We start from the raw sequence: 18,202 nt of genomic DNA, 5'->3' as shown, positions 1-18,202 counted from the left end.
TCCAAGAAGAAAGTCCCTTGATTTATATCCTAACTTACCTAAGAAGTAAACAGCCAAAAAGAGAGCCAAATGATATAAATAAAGAAAATAAGCCTTTAAAAATTTTTTTTTATGTTTTATTTATTTTTGATACAGAGAGAGACAGAGCATGAGAGGGGGAGGGTCAGATAGAGAAGGAGACACAGAACCGGAAGCAGGCTCCAGGCTCTGAGCTAGCTGTCAGCACAGAGCCTGACGTGGGGCTCGAACCCACAAACGTGAGATCTGACCTGAGCCGAAGTCGGAGGCCTAAGCGACTGAGGCACCCAGGGGCCCCAAGAAAATAAGCCTTTAATACTTACACTTTAAAATTTATTTTCAAAAGCATTATGTGTATAATTTTTAAAATATCCAAGGAAAAGTCTCATCACTTACATATTACTGACTTATTTCCTAATAAGCAATTTTTGACAAAAATTGTGATCAATACTGCAATACATTTTCATATACTGTTATTCATAAATATCATCTTAAATTATATGGTATTTTATTAATTGGATACCAAAGCTTACCTAATAATTCTCATTACTGGGTACCTAGATGGCTTCCCATTTTTTGCTATTTTTTTTTTTACACTTTGCTAGTATACAGTTGATGTTAACTTACTGACCAGGGGAAGCCAAGGTAAGGCAATCAACTAAAGGTCCATAAGGATACTCTTTATGGTGATGTCTCTTAAGAGCAATTCACACACACACACACACACACACACACACACACACACACACTCCTACCTAGAAGTAATATCATATTTCATCTAATCTAAGATACCACCAATTGTAACATACTCTTTTATTACATTCCAGAAACTGCAGCAAAGACATTAATCTCAGTTGTTAAAATGTGGGGGAAGGGCGAGTATTTCCTAGAAACAATCATCTATGGTATTAGAACTAAATACAGTGTAATAATATTTAGATAGGTCAAACTTCCCAACCCCTCATTAGAATAAAGACTAAAATAAAAAAAAAACAGATTTCTAAACTTCTAAAATGATAGCCTTTTAAGTTTCTACGTATTTTAAAAGATCTTTATATTGTCTTATTGACTCAATTTATGTGCAATTAAAAATATGTTAGATCATTGCAGATTTAAAGCAACAAAATACCAAATTATTACAGGGCTACACTCCAAGAACAAATAAAAAGTAGACAATGAAAGAGATTGTGAATTGATTAATGGTATAACGAGGGTGCCTGGGTGGCTCAGTTGCTTGAACGTCCAGCTCTTGATTTCAGCTCAGGTCATGATTCCAGGGTTGTGGAACTGAGCCCTGCCTCCGGCTCCATGCTGGGTGTGGAGCTTGCTTGGGGTTTTCCCCCTCTCTCTCTCTTTCTCTCTGCCCCTTCCCCATGCATATGCTCTCTCAAGTTAAAATTTAAAAAAAGAAAGAATGACCTACAACCATCAAACAAAGCCCAATTTGGATTCGGTATTTTTTTTTAAATTTTTTAATGTTTTATTTATTTTTGAGAGACAGGAGAGACAGCGTAAGCAGGGGAGGGTCAGAGAGAGAGGGAGATACAGAATCTGAAGCAGGCTCCAGGCTCTGAGCTAGCTGTCAGCACAGAGCCTAAACACGGGGCTCGAACCCACGAACCGGGAGATCATGACCTGGGCCAAAGTTGGACACTTAACTAATTGAGCCACCCAGGCGCCTCCGGTTTGGTATTTTCTAAAAAATATGGGAAGCAATTTGACAACTGCAACAAGGCCCTTAAAAATGTTCAACCCCTTTGATTATAAATTGAACTTCTGAAAATACATTTGACACATGGATAAGTATTTATTTCCATAGGTATTTAATCCTGCGAAAGTGAAAAACTAGAATTATCTTTAAAATCTAAGAAAAGGGGCGCCTGAGTGACTCAGTCGGTTAAGCCTCCGACTTTGGCTCAGGTCATGATCTCAAATTCGTGGGTTCAAGCCCCGTGTTGAGCTCTGTGCTGACAGCTCAGAGCCTAGAGCCTGCTTCCGATTCTGTGTCTCCCTGTCTCTCTGAACTTCCCCGCTCATGCTGTCTCTCTCTGTCTCAAAAATAAATAAAACCTTAAAAAAAATTTTTTTAATAAAAAAATAAAATCTAAAAACAAAATGAAGTATTAGTTTATTTGAAGTCCTACAGTCTTCCCCCAACCCCTAATGTATTTAATAATAATAAAGTTTCCTGTGTTAAATAATCTGCAACTCCAAGTTCACAGTACACCAAGGGCTGTCCTTAGCAAATTCTTTTCTGAGAGGATCCCTAACCTTCACGGTCTCTGACCATTTTGGACAGGTTGTCTCACATAAGATGCCGATGAAGTGACATCACCAATTAAAAAAAAATGTTAGCAGTCATGCATGAGAATTGTCCCCTTCAAAAGTAGTCAACCTAGAAATTTTGAAAAGCTACTGCTCAAAATACTTAGAAACTTCTCTTGAAAACTGCCTATAATTACCATATCACTCTTTTAAATGTTAATTAATGAGACATTTTCTGAATTGCTTTGCCAAGAAAACATATCAACAACAGCCAAACTGGCCAACTATAAACAATATATGTATTTGAGAACAATGTCCATACAAGGGTCAGCACCAACAGTGTTGCAGTGAAAATGCTATTACATTTGTGTTATAAAATGTTTACATATTCAAATGGATCCATCTTGTCATTTATTTCATGGATTGAATAGAAGGGATAGAAGGTTCACAAACTGTACAAAGGCATATTAACCCAGTGTTTATAAAAAGCATCACCAAAAACAGGTTCACCTTCAACTTAGGAATTCACAAAGTCTCTGCAATGAAAATATGACACAGATGATAAAGTGTGCACAGAAGTGGAAAAGAATGCTGCCTAGTATAGGTAGAAAACACTTTACAACATGGATTTAAAGATATGACTTTAGTCAAAGGTTCACTGACACTTCCAATTCAGAAGGTAAGAAGTCTGCATTTCTAATTGCTTGCCTACTCTTACATGATTAATAACAACCAGGGTTTATTTAACTAAATTGGCTGTGGGAAGAGAAGGTTTTAATCACAGATAGAGATTTCCAAAAGTATAGTTTGCTAAGGAATTAACCTCTAATTCTTCCCAGTATGTGCTCACAGCCTTTAATATTGCTCCTTTTTCATACTTGCTACCACTATAATTAAAAATCTGTGAACAGAGCTGTTCAATGTCTGTCTCCACTGCCAGACTGTGGAAACAGGACCACATCTGCTTTGTTCATTGAGTACCCCCAACTGCATAGTAAAGCATCCTGACACATAGTAGGCAATTATTAAACATGGCTCAGTGACAATATTGGTAAAAGGTATACAGGAAATAGGCATGCTCGTTCACTGAGTGAAAATTGATAGAACTCCTTTGAAGCGCACTAAATACACATTTTGGCATAATGCCCGAAGGCCAAGATCTAAAAAAACAATACTTAGCTGCGGTCAAAGATGAAACCAGATATCATCATCATAGAATGACCTTCTAATATAAAAACTTTTGCTAGAAGTTAAAAATGTTGTACTGTTAGCACTTATTTTACTTAATAATATGAATGCTAGAACATCAAATCATTCTACAAAGAACAGATAAAATCTCTACTGTCCTGATATTATTACTTAAAATTCTATAAACATATATCAAAAAGGCTATATAACACAGACATAGACAACTGACTTTTGACAAAAGTACAAAGGCAAGTCAATGAAGAAAGTATAGTTTTTTTAATTAGTGGTAGTAGAATAAGTCTATATGTAAATGCAAGAAACAGGTACTTCAAGGGACAGCTGGGTGGTCCAGTCAGTTAAGCATCTGACTCTCAATTTCTACTTAGGTCACAATCTCACCATTTGTGGATTCAAGCCTGATGTCAGGCTCTTTGCTTATAGTGTGGAGCCTGCTTGGGATTCTGTCTCCTCTTTCTGTTCTCCTCACTTGCTCTTTTTCTCAAAAAATGTACTTCAACCCATACCTTGTATTAGAAAATATTAAATCTTATTTAAAAAATAAGCTAAAAACAGATGAAAGATCTAAATGTAAAACCTTGCTTTGTGATCTCAGAGTAGGTAGTTTTATTATACACAATACTGAAAACACAACCCATAAGATAATAAATTGATAAACTGTACCTCATGGACATTAAAAACATTTCTGCTCTTCATAATACTGTTAGAACTAAAAGCCAAGTTCCATACTGGGTGAAAATATTTGCAAAGTATAAATGTAATAAAGGATGTATCTAGAATATAGCTTAAAACTCTTCCAAACTGGACTTTAAAAACACAATTAAAATGATGGGCAAAGGGTTTGAGCATATACTTCACCAAAGAAAATATATGGATGGTAATTAACTACATGAAAGATGCCTAACATTATTAGAAAGACAAATTAAAACCACAATAAAATGGCACTCTACACATAATTGAATGGCTAAAATTAAAAAGACTTACCATAGAAAATGTTGGTAAAAATATAGAACTAGAACTATCATATCCTGCTAGAATGTAAAATGATACACCACTTTGGAAAAAAATCTGCCAGTCTCTTAAAAAGTTAAACACACACACACACACACACACACACACATGATCCAGCCATCCTATTCAGTTTTTATCCATAAGAAATGAAAGCTTATGGGGGTAACTGGCTGGCTCAGTTGGTAGAGCATGTGACTCTCATCTTGGGGTTGTAAATTCAAGCCCCATGTTGGGTGTAGAGATTACTTAAAAATAACAAAATCTTTCCAAAAAAAAAAAAAAAACCTAAAGGGGCACCTGGATGGCTCTGTTATTTAAGAGTCCAACTCTTGATCTCGTCTTAGGTCATGATCTCACAGTTTGTGGGTCTGAGCCCCGTGTAGGGTTCTGCTGGGGACAGTGTGGAGCCTGCTTGGGATTCTGTCTTTCCCTCTCTCTGCCCCTCCCCCACTCACTTGCATGTGCACGTTCTCTCTCTCTCTCTCTCTCTCTCTCTCTCTCTCTCAAAATAAACTTTAATAAGTGCTTAAAAAAAAAAAGAACAGCATATGTCCAAACAAAAACTTTTATATGGATGTTTATTGTAGCTTTATTCATAATAGCCAAAAAGTGGAAAGACAACCCTAATATCTATCAACAAATGAATGGATAAACCAATCATGGTATCAGAAGAATCCCACAATAATTATGCTAGGTAAAGGGCAGACAGGAAATATATAAAAAATGGTTCTATTAAGGTAAAATTCTAGAAAATGCAAACTAACCTATAGTGATAGAAAACAGATTAGAGGTTGCTTGGAAATGGGTAGTGGAGAGGTATGGAAGTAAGGAATTAGAGGGAAGCATAAGGAAAAACCTTTTGGAGGTGAGGACATGTTCACTATACTGATTGCGACGATGAGTTCACAGGTGTATACATACATCAAAACATCAGACTGTACACTTTAATATGTGCAAGTGTCAATTATACCTCAATAAAACTATATTTTAAAAAGCAGAAATTAATAGCACTATGACTCCCATAGGGCTTAAATACTTACACAATAGACAACACATTCGTTTTTACTCATCAACTAATAGTTTTGAAAGACTCTATGGCTTATGAAACTCATAAGAGAATCTTAATCCCAGGAGCATCATAGGGGGAACTGTTGAAAACAGCCAAACGGGGTTTTGTCCATTTAGAATGAATTTACGTGGCTCCTCATAAGGATGTCTTGTATGAACACCTTCAGCATTGTCAAGTTCAGCAAATCCTGGGAATCCTTAAAAAGCTCAGGAGTACAGAAGTCAGATATGCCTTTAAAGTACTTATTCATCTATGTCTTCAGAACAGAGCTACATGGCAGTATGTTGGGTGAGGATTTGGGAAAATCTTAACCCTAGCTTGAATGAACTTTTGAAATATGAGGTATATAGAAAGATTTGTCTTCCAAGATGCAAGCTAAACTCTGTATTTGGGATATCAAAGTTGCTATGGTTCAATGATTCACCTGGAGGGTAAAGGGAAAGGGAAAGTTACTGTCTATTGTTATACTGCTCTAATTCGAAGTAGCAATATTTTACAATAAAATACCGATAGCCTGTTTATTTCTGCCTCTTTATAGATATTTCCCCCACCTCCTTATCCAACAATATCTCTGGGTGAGGATGAGATCATATTTAAAACACACACACACACACACACACACACACACAGAGCAAAGAATACTAGCAAGTACTATAACTCTGCATTCAAGTACTGTAGGTACAATCAAATACTACAGATAGGTACACTAAGCTAAGACCTGAGCAAATTCTGTATTTTAAGTGTCTTCTTTGGATCACATTACAGAATTTAGTGTCAGTCAGCCTGCTTTTTGGGTTAATAATAATTTTTTCCCTTTTTTGAAACAAATGTGATAAAAGACAATGAGCTGAAGTATATTACATATAAAACAATTTGTGGGGGCACCTGGGTGGCTCAGTTGGTTAAGCGTCTAACTTTGGCTCAAGTCATGATCTCATAGTTCATGGGTTCAAACCCCACATTGGGCTCACTGCTGAAGCTTGGAGTCGAAGCCTGCTTTGGATTCTGTGTCTACCCGCTCCTCTCTCTCTGTCCATCCCCCACTCATGGGCACTTGCGCACGCGCGCGCTCTCTCTCTCATTCTAAAATAAACATTAAATTTTTTTTTAATCTGCGGATATTGTAACTCAGCTGACTAAAGCCCCCCACTGCCTAATTCTGTAAAACCTAAGACTCGGACTTACAGATTACTGAAAACCCATTTTTCACAGGAAAATATATAATTATTTGTATATTTAACTATCCCACTCTCAGTGATCTTATTAATTGGCAATCTGATTCCCTATTTAACTATTTGAAAGCACTTCCACAATTATTAACCATCACAGCATTTTACTCTTAATAATGTACACTGATGATTGTAACATTTTGCTCTTTCAATGATACGCATTCAAACTTCAACTCAAAGCATTTCAATGTATAAATCACATAAACAGCATTTCAATTTATACCCAGAATACTTACCGTTATTTCGAAGTAACAGGAAGTCCAAAGGTCATACCTTGTTCTCATACTGACATTGTTATACTGATTACACATACCTATGCTATCACAAGATGGGTGCCAGAAATCTGAAGGACTTTAGCTACTCAGTTTGCCAAAGACTCAAGCTAAATAATGTGGCAGATTTCAGCACAATACCAAAGACAACTGTGAACGTCTGTGCATTGCTAAATTGGAGAGTAATTTGGCCATACACACCAAAACTGAAGATGTATATATCCTTTGACCCAGCTCTTCCATTTCTAGAAATTATGTGTACAAAATGTTCTATTAACAAAATATTAATTATAACACTGTTTCTTACAACAAAACATTGGAAATGTCCACTAATATGGAGACTACCTAATTTGTGGTAGTATAAGGAGCTGTAATACTCAGTAGTATCAAGATAAAAATCTTTGGAAAGAGACTGTGTGGGTTAAAATCCTGAGTCCTATTATTTACAAGCTGTGTGACACTGTTGGGCATTTAACTACCCCATCCCTAATTTGCTTCATTTGTTTAATGGGGAAAATATAACACCTATCATCACATAAGATTGTTGTGAAGTTTCCATGAATATAACTCAAATATTAAGTGCCTGGATCAGTAGTAAGCTCTCAATAAATGTTACAGATGATGATGACGACACATTAGTACAATTTGAAAGAATGAGACAGCTTTACCTGTATGAATGTGAAAAGATCTCTAAGATACCACTGTGAAGTGAAAAACGTAAGGTCCAGAATAATATGTATTTGTGAACAAATATATGCAAGAGAAGAATAAGGACTAGGAGAAAAGGAGAAAACACACACATAAAATACATAATTTTTACTCATTTGTATGTGTACTATCCATTCAGCTTGATTAAAAATATTGTTGAATGATTCAATGAGTACTAAAAAAATTAAGCTAGCAATAAAACTATACTGTTTATACCTAACTGAGCAAAGAGCATAGTAACTAAACGATAATGACAAATATTTATATATATCTTATTATGTGCCTATAGGCCTAATCACTTTTCTTACATTATTACTTTGATCCTCACAACACTTAATGAAGTAAATACACTTATTATCTTTATTTTAAAGCTCAGAAAAATGCAGAAAGATAAAAGTAAGTAACATCAGGGTCAGGATATGACCCAGTCTGTCTCTAGTACTTAGGTCCTTAATGTCCTTGCTACATTGCCTCTCAATACTACTGAAAATGACTTTTTATTTACATATTACCCCAATTCTTTTCAAAAATAATTTGTACAGTTTGCAATAAAGAACACATACGAGGGGCACCTGGGTGGTCAGTCGGTTAGGCGTCCGACTTTGGCTCAGGTCATGATCTCACAGTCCATGGGTTCGAGCCCTGCATCGGGCTCTGTGCTGACAGCTCAGAGCCTGGAGCCTGCTCAGATTCTGTGTCTCCCTCCCTCTCTGCCCCTCCCCTGCTCGCTCTCTGCTCTGTCTCTCAAAACAAAATAACGACATTAAAAAAAAAACCACATACACAATGAAGTTAATAATATTGGTAATGAAAAGAGGAAAACAAAAAGTATCAATGTAAGAAACAAATAAGATGCTTTAAACATGCAACAGATCTAAAGCAGCTGCCATGTTCTATTACAGCCTGGATGATGTACTAAGTTCAACCTCTTAAAAAGACTGAAATAAAGTATTAAATAATTGTAAATCCTTTTAATTTTGCCTCTTTAAAGACATTCTTATTTCAGGGGCGCCTGGCTGGCTCAGTGGGTAGAGCATGTGACTCTTGATCTCAGGGTCATGAGTTCAAGCCCCATATTGGCAACGGAGATTACGTAAAAGAAAAAAAAAAAGACAAGACATTCTCATTTGAAGCTTTCTCTAACGAGTATTCTCTAAGGAGAATTACTCATGTATCTAGGGTTTTTTTGTTTTAATTAATTAAAACTCAGATGTGGACTTTTCCTTATTCTGATTCTGTCATATGATTAACTCAGGTGACATACCACACACTTGTGCAATATGCTCTGTATCTCCCAGGCATGAAGCATTTCTGGAAAATTTAATATACACACCAAAACCAAAATGTTTATTTGCAACCCATTCTGGTAATGCCTATGATTTTCCTGCACATTTTTAAAGACAATTTTTTATTGGATACCCAATGGTTACCACATATACAAAATTAAGGAGAATTTATGGAGTTATCAGAGTTAAGTTACACACTTCCATCTAAGACATTGGACTAATTAAGGCAAAAATTATTTCAGATAATTGCCATTTCTGGTCAATTCAAGTGGTATTTTCCCCCTTATTAATTCCTTCTTTGACCTATCAGAATGTTTGTTTTTTAAAATGCTAAAAGTTTTGGGGCGCCTGGGTGGCTCCGTCAGATAAGCATCTGACTTCAGCTCAGGTCATGATCTCGTGGTTCATGAGTCCATGCTCCACGTTGAGCTCTGTGTTGACAGCTCAGAGCCTGGAGCCTGCTTTGGATTCTGTGTCTACCTCCCTCTGCTCTTCCCCATCTCTTGCTCTATCTCTCTCTCAAAAATAAATTAAAAAATTTAAAAATCTAAAACAATAAAATGTTGAGTTTTGTTTTTTCTAATAACAAACCCTACATGTTTATTGTAAAAATAAAAACACATACTATAGAAAAGTGTAAGAAAGAAAGTAAAAATCACCTGAAATGCCCATCCGATCACTCTGAGATGGCCTCTAAACATTTCTAACCTTTCCTGCAACTCATCATGTACAGACAGACAAACAGGTAGTTTTACATACATATGTTATTGTGGATACCCTTTTTTCTTTCCTTCTTTTTCCTTTTACCTATTTCCTCCCTCCAATGTTAACACAACTGTACAAGCATATACAAAACTCAAAGTGTTTTTCAACTGTTCTATAAAAATGGGATCTCGTTATATACATTTCTCTAACTTTGCCTTTGTTATTTAAGATACATGATGGAGATTCTTGCAACTCATCAGTATAGATTTAACTCCCATTTTTTAATAACTGAAAATATTCCATGATATGCTTGTGCCATGATTTACATACATAATACCCTACTGACAAGCATTCCCTTTGTTTCCAGGCTACAAAACATTGCTGGCTGGAATCAACATTCATGTAAATGTGTGCTGGGTTACTGGTGTTTTCTCTTTCTTTTTGAGACAGAGGGAAACAGAAGATCGGAAGTGGGCTCTGCACTGACAGCACTGGGACTGATAAGGGGCTCAAACTCATAAACCATGAGATCATGACCTGAGATGAAGTTGGATGGTCTACCAAGTGAGCCACCCCTGGTGTTTTTCTTTCTTTCTTTTTTTTCAATTATTTTTAAATGTTTATTTATTGGGATGCCTGGATGGCTCGGTCAGTTGAGCATCCAACTTTGGCTCAGGTCGTGATCTCATGGTTCCTGGGTTCAAGCTCCGCATCAGGCTCTGTGCTGACAACCCAGAGCCTGGAGCCTGCTTTGGATTCTGTGTCTCCCTCCTTCTCTGCCCCTCCCCTGCTCATGCTCTGTCTCTCAAAAATAAACATTTATTTATTTTAAAAACCTTTTTAATGTTTATTTATTTTTGAGAGAGAGACAGAGCTCTCTCAAGAAGGGTGAGGGGCAGGGAGCAGGAGACACAGAATCCAAAGCAGGCTCCAGGGTCCAAGCTATCAGCCCAGACCCCAATGCAGGGCTCAAACTCTCAAGCCATGAGATCATGACCTGAGCCAAAGTCTCACTTCACTGACTGAGCCACCTAGATTCCCCTGGTGTTTTTATTTCTAAGGAAAAAAATTCCATGAAGTGGGAATGCTGAATGGAAGAATATATATTTTCAATATTAACAGATATTATGCTAATTATTTACTAAAAAAACCTGTAACAATTCACGTATCTACTAGCATCTTATAAGAAAGCCCTTCACCACAGAACCCTACTAGCAGTAGGTTTACCACATAATTTTTGCTAGTCATAAAAAAATATTTCATTTTTAGTGTATCAATTAATAGTTAAGTTATATATATACATGTATATATATTTTTTAAGTATGTTGAATGTTTGGATTTCTCTTCTATGAAGATCTGGCCATATGTTTACCCATGCTTCTATAGTATAGCCTTTTTTACTTAATATGCAATCAATCTTATAAATGTTACTCTTTATCTGTTATATGCTATATCTGTTATTTCAAACATTTTTTTTCAACCTGCCTTTTGCCCTTTATTTTTGCCACTGAAAACTACCATATCTAGACTATATATAAAAAAAATTCAAGAGATTAATATTTTAAGCATTTTATTGTTTATATTTAAGCTTGTAATCCTTCCGAAATTGTTTTGTGTGTGTGCTGCAAAGCAGTGGCTCAATTTTATTTTCTAGACAGACAAGTTGTATCAGTTATATTTACTATATATGTGCAATTTTCTCCTGTTGAATTGAAATATCACTTTGTCAGATATTAAATTGCTTCATATGCTAGGATTTACTTCTGCTTTTAAAATTTTGCTGTGCTTATATACGCCTAAAAATATGTCTGGACCTACAAAATAACTTATTTAGTTATCTAGATAAATTGAAACATTTTCATTTAAGATAGAGAAATAAGAAATTATTATTTATATGTCTTAAGTCTCGGTATCAAATTAAAAAAAAACACACTAGTGCCCAAAGCAATGACTATTCATTATAGAAATTCAAATCTATAAAAGGTAGAATAATAAATTCTAAATCTTTCTTTAATCTCCTAATCCAGAGATAATCACTTATTTTGATGCATTTTCTTCCAACTTTCCAATAGGTATATACAATTACTACTATATAGTTCTTTTTTTTTTATTATGCTCTTTCTTCGGTTTTATAAATATTTTCCAATTTAATTAGTCTTCTCTATTTTACTTAAAAAAAAAAAACACTCCATTGGGGTGCCTGGGTGTCTTAGTTGGGTTGAGTGTTCGACTCTTGATTTTGAGTCAGGCAATGGTCCCAGGTGATCAAGCCCCACAAAGGCTCTGTGCTGAGCATGGAGCCTGCTTGGGATTCTCTCGTGTTCTCCTCTTCTCTTCTCTTCTCTTCTCTTTTCTCTTCTCTCTTCTCTTCTCTTCTCTTCTCTCTCTCCCTCTTCCCCCTCCCCCTGCTCTCTTTCAAATAAGAAAGATAAAATAAAAAATAATAAAATAACACTCCTTTAAAAAAAATTAAACTAAGAAATAACTAAAAACATAAAGTCTGGTTGCTTTTCAGTGTTCAAACATATCTGGAGCTCTTTGGCATCATACCATTCATTTTCAATAAAATATGCTTACTTCTTTTTCAGAAAAGAAAGAAAACATAACGTGTAAGGTATAATTTTTAAAAAGGTTTATCACCAAAACTATAGTTTTATTTTGTTTATTTATTTGTTTATTTTGAGACAGCAGAAGTGTGGGAGAGGCAGAGAGAGCGGGGGGGACAGAGAATCCCAAGCAGACTCCTCAAGGTCAGCGGGGAGCAGAGCTTAACACAGGGCGTGAATTCAGGAACTGTGAGATCACGACCTGAGCCCAAACCAAGAGTCAGGCACTTAACTGATGGACCAACCAAGGCGCCCCAAAAGAACAGTAGTTTTTATAGATAACATTAAGATTCAAAACTAAAAATTTTATTGTTGGAGGCTAGTTATACCAATAAAAAGCAACAAAAAAAAAATTGCAGGTTAAATCCAAAAATACCTATGAATACCAACTTTTAAAACAGTCTAATCACAGTTGTTAAATTTATTAACTACATATAACTACAAATATAAAAAGGAGTTTCAAATAAATTAATCACTAATTTCACTCACAGTAGTTAATTAATTTTAAAAATTGTTTTGACAGTTTCAAGTAAAAACAAGCTATACTATGAAAATATACATTCATTCCAGCTATAATATAAACTCACAAAAAATATATATGTACAAATATTTATTGACCTTATATATAATATGCACATGTTATACACTTAAAAGAATACACTTATACAAACCAGTCACTTCCATTTCACAATAAGAAAAAATAGAACTGTAAAACTTTACAAGTCCCTACAAAAAAATTAAATGGAAAACACTGACCACAATTTATTTACCAAAATACAGAAATTAACATTAAAGGAAATTCAGTAATCTCTTAATAAAATCTTTCCTTAGAACAAATGAGTAATAATTTTTCAGGATTAAGGTGAAACATAAACTCATGATAACTATACTTCAATGATTGTTTAATTTACTGATATTTTCCAATACAAAACCACTAATCTTTGTGAATCATCAATTTAAAAGGGAGAATATTTTATATCAGTTCATGTCTCCATTATATTCTTTATATACCCCTGTCTATTCACCTAAGGATAAAAATAAGGTATGAAAACATGTAAAGTAAAAGGGAAAATTTTTAAATATTACCATAAACTAAAAGTCTCTATAGCTCTGTACAAATCTTTTTTTTTTTTTTAATTTGAGAGAGAGAACGAGAGAGCACAGGCATGCAAGGTGGGGAGGGGGCAGAAGGAGAGAGACAGGGAGTCTTAAGCAGACTCCATGCTCAGCATGCTCAGCACGGAGCCCGTAGGGGCTCGATCCCACAACCCCAGGATCACCCCAGGATCACGACCTAAGCAGAAATTGAGTTGGACACTCAACCGACTGAGCCATGCAGGTACAGTTTTAATATATTTCTATAACACACTGTAGGAATAAAAATTTAGAAAGAGAAGAACTACTTCCTTAAATTGATTCCACATATTAATAATCATAAGCTTTGGAAAATCCATATACATATTAAGTCACTGCAGTTGCCAAAATAATGGGACTTATGTTGATATTTCTAAGCTTCTATTGATAAATCTGTTATAGAATTTTGCTATAAGTACATTTTTCTTGCTCTTCTATTTTTTGGTCACAGCATCATTTCGAATTCTATTCATTTCTCCATCCTCCAAACCTGTTCCTCAATTTTATAGGATATCTTAAGTCTCCTTTAAAAATTAAATATATAAAACTAAGTCAGATATGAGTAAAGTTAACAAAAATTTACAAAGTATGTTCTAGGCTTCCTGCATTCAGGATCTAATTTAATGGCAGTTATGAGATAAATATAAGAAAACTTAAGCTTAGGGGTCCTAGGTGGCTCAGTCGGTTGAGCATTGACTCTTGATTTCAGCTTAGGTTATGATCTCACAGTTTGTGGGTTCGAGCCCCACACTGGGCTCTGTGTTGGCAGTGTGGAGCTTGCTTGGGATTCTCTCTCCCTCTACCACTCTTTTTCAGAATAAATAAATAAATAAACTTTAAAAATATACATCTATAGAAAACGTACGCTTAAATTAAGTAAATTGTCCAAGGTCACACAGCCTAAAGTAGCGGTAGGGCCAGAACCTGAACCCAGGTCTATATGACTGGGAAATCTATTCTCATAAAGCCTACACTATATTGCTTTACATTTAAATACCACTTAGTTTTTAAAATACTTTCACATAGATTATCTAGGGTTTCTCTCATTTCAACTCACAATACCCTTGAGAGGACAATTTCTAAGTATCAAATATCAAATCCTAAGCCACTACTCCCAACTTTATTTTAAAAAGCATGTAACTAGGGGCACCTGGGTGGCTCAGTCAGTTAAGTGTCCGGCTTCAGCTCAGGCCATGATCCAGGTTCGTGGGTTCCAGCCCTGTGTCGGATTCTGTGCTGACAGCTAGCTCAGAGCCTGGAGCCTGCTTCTGATTCTGTGTCTCCCTCTCTCTCTGACTCTCCCCTGCTCACACTGTCTCTCTCTCTCTCTCTCTCAGAAATAAAAAACATTAAAAAAAAAAGCATGTAACTAAAGTGATAGGGTTGAATGATGATCTTCTGATTTTCACTCTAGTGCTGTAACACTTGCAGCCAACACAGAGAGCCATATTTTTAAGTATTAGTCACTGTTCTTCCCTTCCCTTTCAAACATGGATGATAACCATACTTATTATGCTGTGAAAATAAGTTGGTTGCTGCATTAATAAAGTCTATCTGAAGTTTATGTCTATTCCTTTCACCATGATTTGGTTATTATTGCCAATCTGTATTTGAAAACTAATACCTAGTGCACAAACTTAGAAGGAGCTATGATTTGCAAGAGGTTTAAAAAGTTTAATCTTCCTGTACAACTGTCAAACATTCATTCAATAAACAATTTACTAGGGACCCATTGTGTACTTGAGCATCCTGGTTCTGAAGACACAACTGCAAAGACACTATCCTTGAACTCCTAGGAGCTTTATGGTTTACTAAGGTACAGCCCAGCCAACAGTAATTAAATACAATATGTTAGAAGTGAAAATAGAATAGAAAATATTGTGTAATAGTCTATAGGACTGAATGTTTAGTTCTGCCATTAGAGGGGGGAAAAGCTTTCTTGGTGGTGGTGATAATCTCTAAAGGCAGTGAAATATAAGAAAGACTTCAGAGTAAGCACACAAGCAGTGTCAGGGACTTTAACACAGAAACTCTTGTGGGTCATTTACTGTTGGACTACAGCACGATTCCCTAATGAATGTTAAGGCTTCTCGGTGTAATATTCATAAACTGATAAAGCTAGTTTCAGAAATGGCTTCCTAGCTTCAAATCACATGTTTGTTTCTGTGCGAATTATACATAACGTTAAAGCTCTTTTTCACATTCAAGCTGAGTAGAAATTTAGTCACCAATTCCTGCTTCCAATTTCATTAGCAGTCTAGCTTTCATAGTTCCCTAAAATTGGTGAAATTGTGAAGTAAAATTGCAGACTCATTCACAACCTCTTTCATATTCACATTTTCCCCTCTAGTACTCAATGCTGTTTAGCTGGTTTTCTCTTTCCTACTTTGGTCTCACCCAGACAGGACTGGTTGGGACTTCCAGGGCTCTTAAAAAAATGTGTCGTATTTGGTGGAATGTCACCTGGTCAATGAAGCAACACTGCTTATGTTTTTCTCTCCTCTAGAGATCAGGGAACTTCACTCTGGAGCAAATTAATGGATGAAACGATATGTATATTGGTAGCAGGCATGGCTACATAAACATACCAATAGATTAGGACAATAGCACAAAATGCTGAAACTAAAACAGAATAATGGTCTTTATTACTCAGGGAAAGCAAAAATTTAACACTTTAAAATTAGGTTTACTAGCAAGAAGTATCCATAGGTCAGTGTTTCAATTTTGAAACTACTATAAAAATATTTGTTAAATTAATACTACGCTAGAATTTTAACCTTTTGTTCCCCTTAACAAAATCAGTTTATTGTAGAGAATTTGGATTCAGTCACATCCACTACTCAAACACTGATTCCATCTTCCTCACTTTTCAGCTACCTTTTCAATGGATTTTATTACAATGACTAGACAACTACAAGGTTTAATAAAGAATATGACTTTTCAGATTTTAAAAAAGTATAATTTTTTTTAAAAATCTGTCATTTTTGTAAGGCTTTTCAATTTAAAAGAACCAAAAGACTTCCTGAGTTTGAGGTGTAAATAAAAGAGTTTAACCCCAAACTGAAAAACACTCTTCCCTAAATCACATTGTTTGCGGTCAAAACACTGGTTACTACATTATATATGAAATGGGAGTACACTGGGTTGGGCAAAAACCTAAGCAAAATAATTTCTGTATTTTCACAAAACACTATTCATCAAAATCTAAAGAAATCCCTTGCAAATACAAATAGGGAAAGCTAAGAAGGAACAGAAGTGCTATTTAATATAAATTTACTACTGGTCAAGGAATTGATGGGAGTGGTGTTTAAGTAGGATTTTACGGAGAAGTGGCAAAAAAGAATATCAAAGGCTGAATATATGAAGTAAACAATATCTCGACTTAACTTCCCTACCTTTAAGTTTTAGGCCAAATACATTTGGTTTAATTATATTTCCAGCCCATCAGTTTCTTAAGAATTACTTCCCTTTCGGGGAAACCTAGTCACTTTTAAATAAGCTAGTCTGGGTCTCCGGTAGAGCATGAAGCCGCAACACCATCATCTTTCAACGCGTCCCCATTCAGTTGAGACTGCCGCATTACTAATACCTCCTGTTTCGAAGCTAGTGTATCTTTATTCTTTCAACTGTTTCCTCCCTTCCCGCACCATAACATCAGAGAAGAGAAAGTAAAAGCCCTTCCAGGCCCAACCAAAGTATGTCAACAGCTACAAAACGCCTCTCGCAGGGATGTCAGATAAAGAACTCAGAATTACTGAGAAAGCACATTCGGAAGCAAGCTTTGCAGTTACTCCGCAGTAAGGGCCACATCAGTGACATTCTCTTCAAAGCCTGTCTCCTCGTATACGCCTCTGCCTCCAGGGTTTTTCCTACCTCCCCGCTCCCCAGCCGGCGGCTGGAAGATACAGACGGAGTAGGGCCTCGGCCAAAGAATGGGCTTTGGGAAATAGGACCTGGAGACTACTGCAGACCCCGAGAAATGGCTGAACCAAACCCACTACAGTAAGCCCCTGACTCCAAATAGGGAACCATAATGGCCGCACTCACCCCTAACCCCAGGAAAGGTGGACATCTCACTTATGGGTTGCGGGGGCGACCACAGTAAGGGAAGCGAGGGTCAGCAAAACTGGAGAAAAGAGCTCGCAGCCAGTGCAGGATGACAGCGGGGAGGAAGCCCTGGACAACTGAGTCCTCCGTTCGCACTTTCCCTTCTCTTCCTCTTCCCACTCCTTGTCCTATCCCCACTATTCACCGGTTACCGGTCGCCGCTCACCTGCCTAGGCGCGAGGTGCAGAAGCAGTACGGATCACGGATCACGAACCAGAGGCTCAGTCTGTCACTGCGGGAGGGGAAATCTTCAGCTGCAGAGAGGGGCGGGCCTAGGCAGTCACGTGACCTCGAGCTCCGCCCTACCGGCCTAGGTGGGCGTGATGCATCTCGGGAGTCTATATTTTTGCGATACGTTTGAGCATTAATGTTCTTGCGATTAAATTAGAGAAGAAAAAAACAAAAATATTTCACAAAGATACGTCGTAAAGTGTAATGTGGAAAGCTTGTGTGAAATAGGTTTAAAGTGCATTGCTAAGGAAGTGACGTTTACGCTACGATCTAAGGACCGGAAATGGCGATGGCATTCTGTCCCACAGCGGCTGGAGGGTGAAATCCCAGGCTTAATCCCAGGCAATCACGTGAC

General features: G+C 36.5%; 1 protein-coding gene across 2 annotated transcripts in view; it reads right to left on the bottom strand.

The window, feature by feature from the left end:
* ATP6V1A (ATPase H+ transporting V1 subunit A) overlaps positions 1 to 17,992 on the bottom strand; it is a 59,568-nt gene extending 41,576 nt beyond the window's left edge. The window contains exon 1 of one of the 2 annotated variants that reach the window (XM_029939309.1): positions 17,787 to 17,992. The gene's annotated coding sequence lies outside the window, so the exon portion shown is untranslated. Of the gene's footprint in view, positions 1 to 17,782 lie in introns of both variants that reach the window. The other variant, XM_029939308.1, reaches the window with a different exon arrangement.
* Between the last annotated feature and the right edge of the window lie 210 nt (positions 17,993 to 18,202).

Source organism: Suricata suricatta, chromosome 5 (genome assembly GCF_006229205.1).
Source record: "Suricata suricatta isolate VVHF042 chromosome 5, meerkat_22Aug2017_6uvM2_HiC, whole genome shotgun sequence".
Taxonomy (NCBI): Eukaryota; Metazoa; Chordata; class Mammalia; order Carnivora; family Herpestidae; genus Suricata; species Suricata suricatta.
The sequence above is the reverse complement of the archived record's forward strand: the minus strand, read 5'-3'. Positions and strand labels throughout refer to the sequence as shown.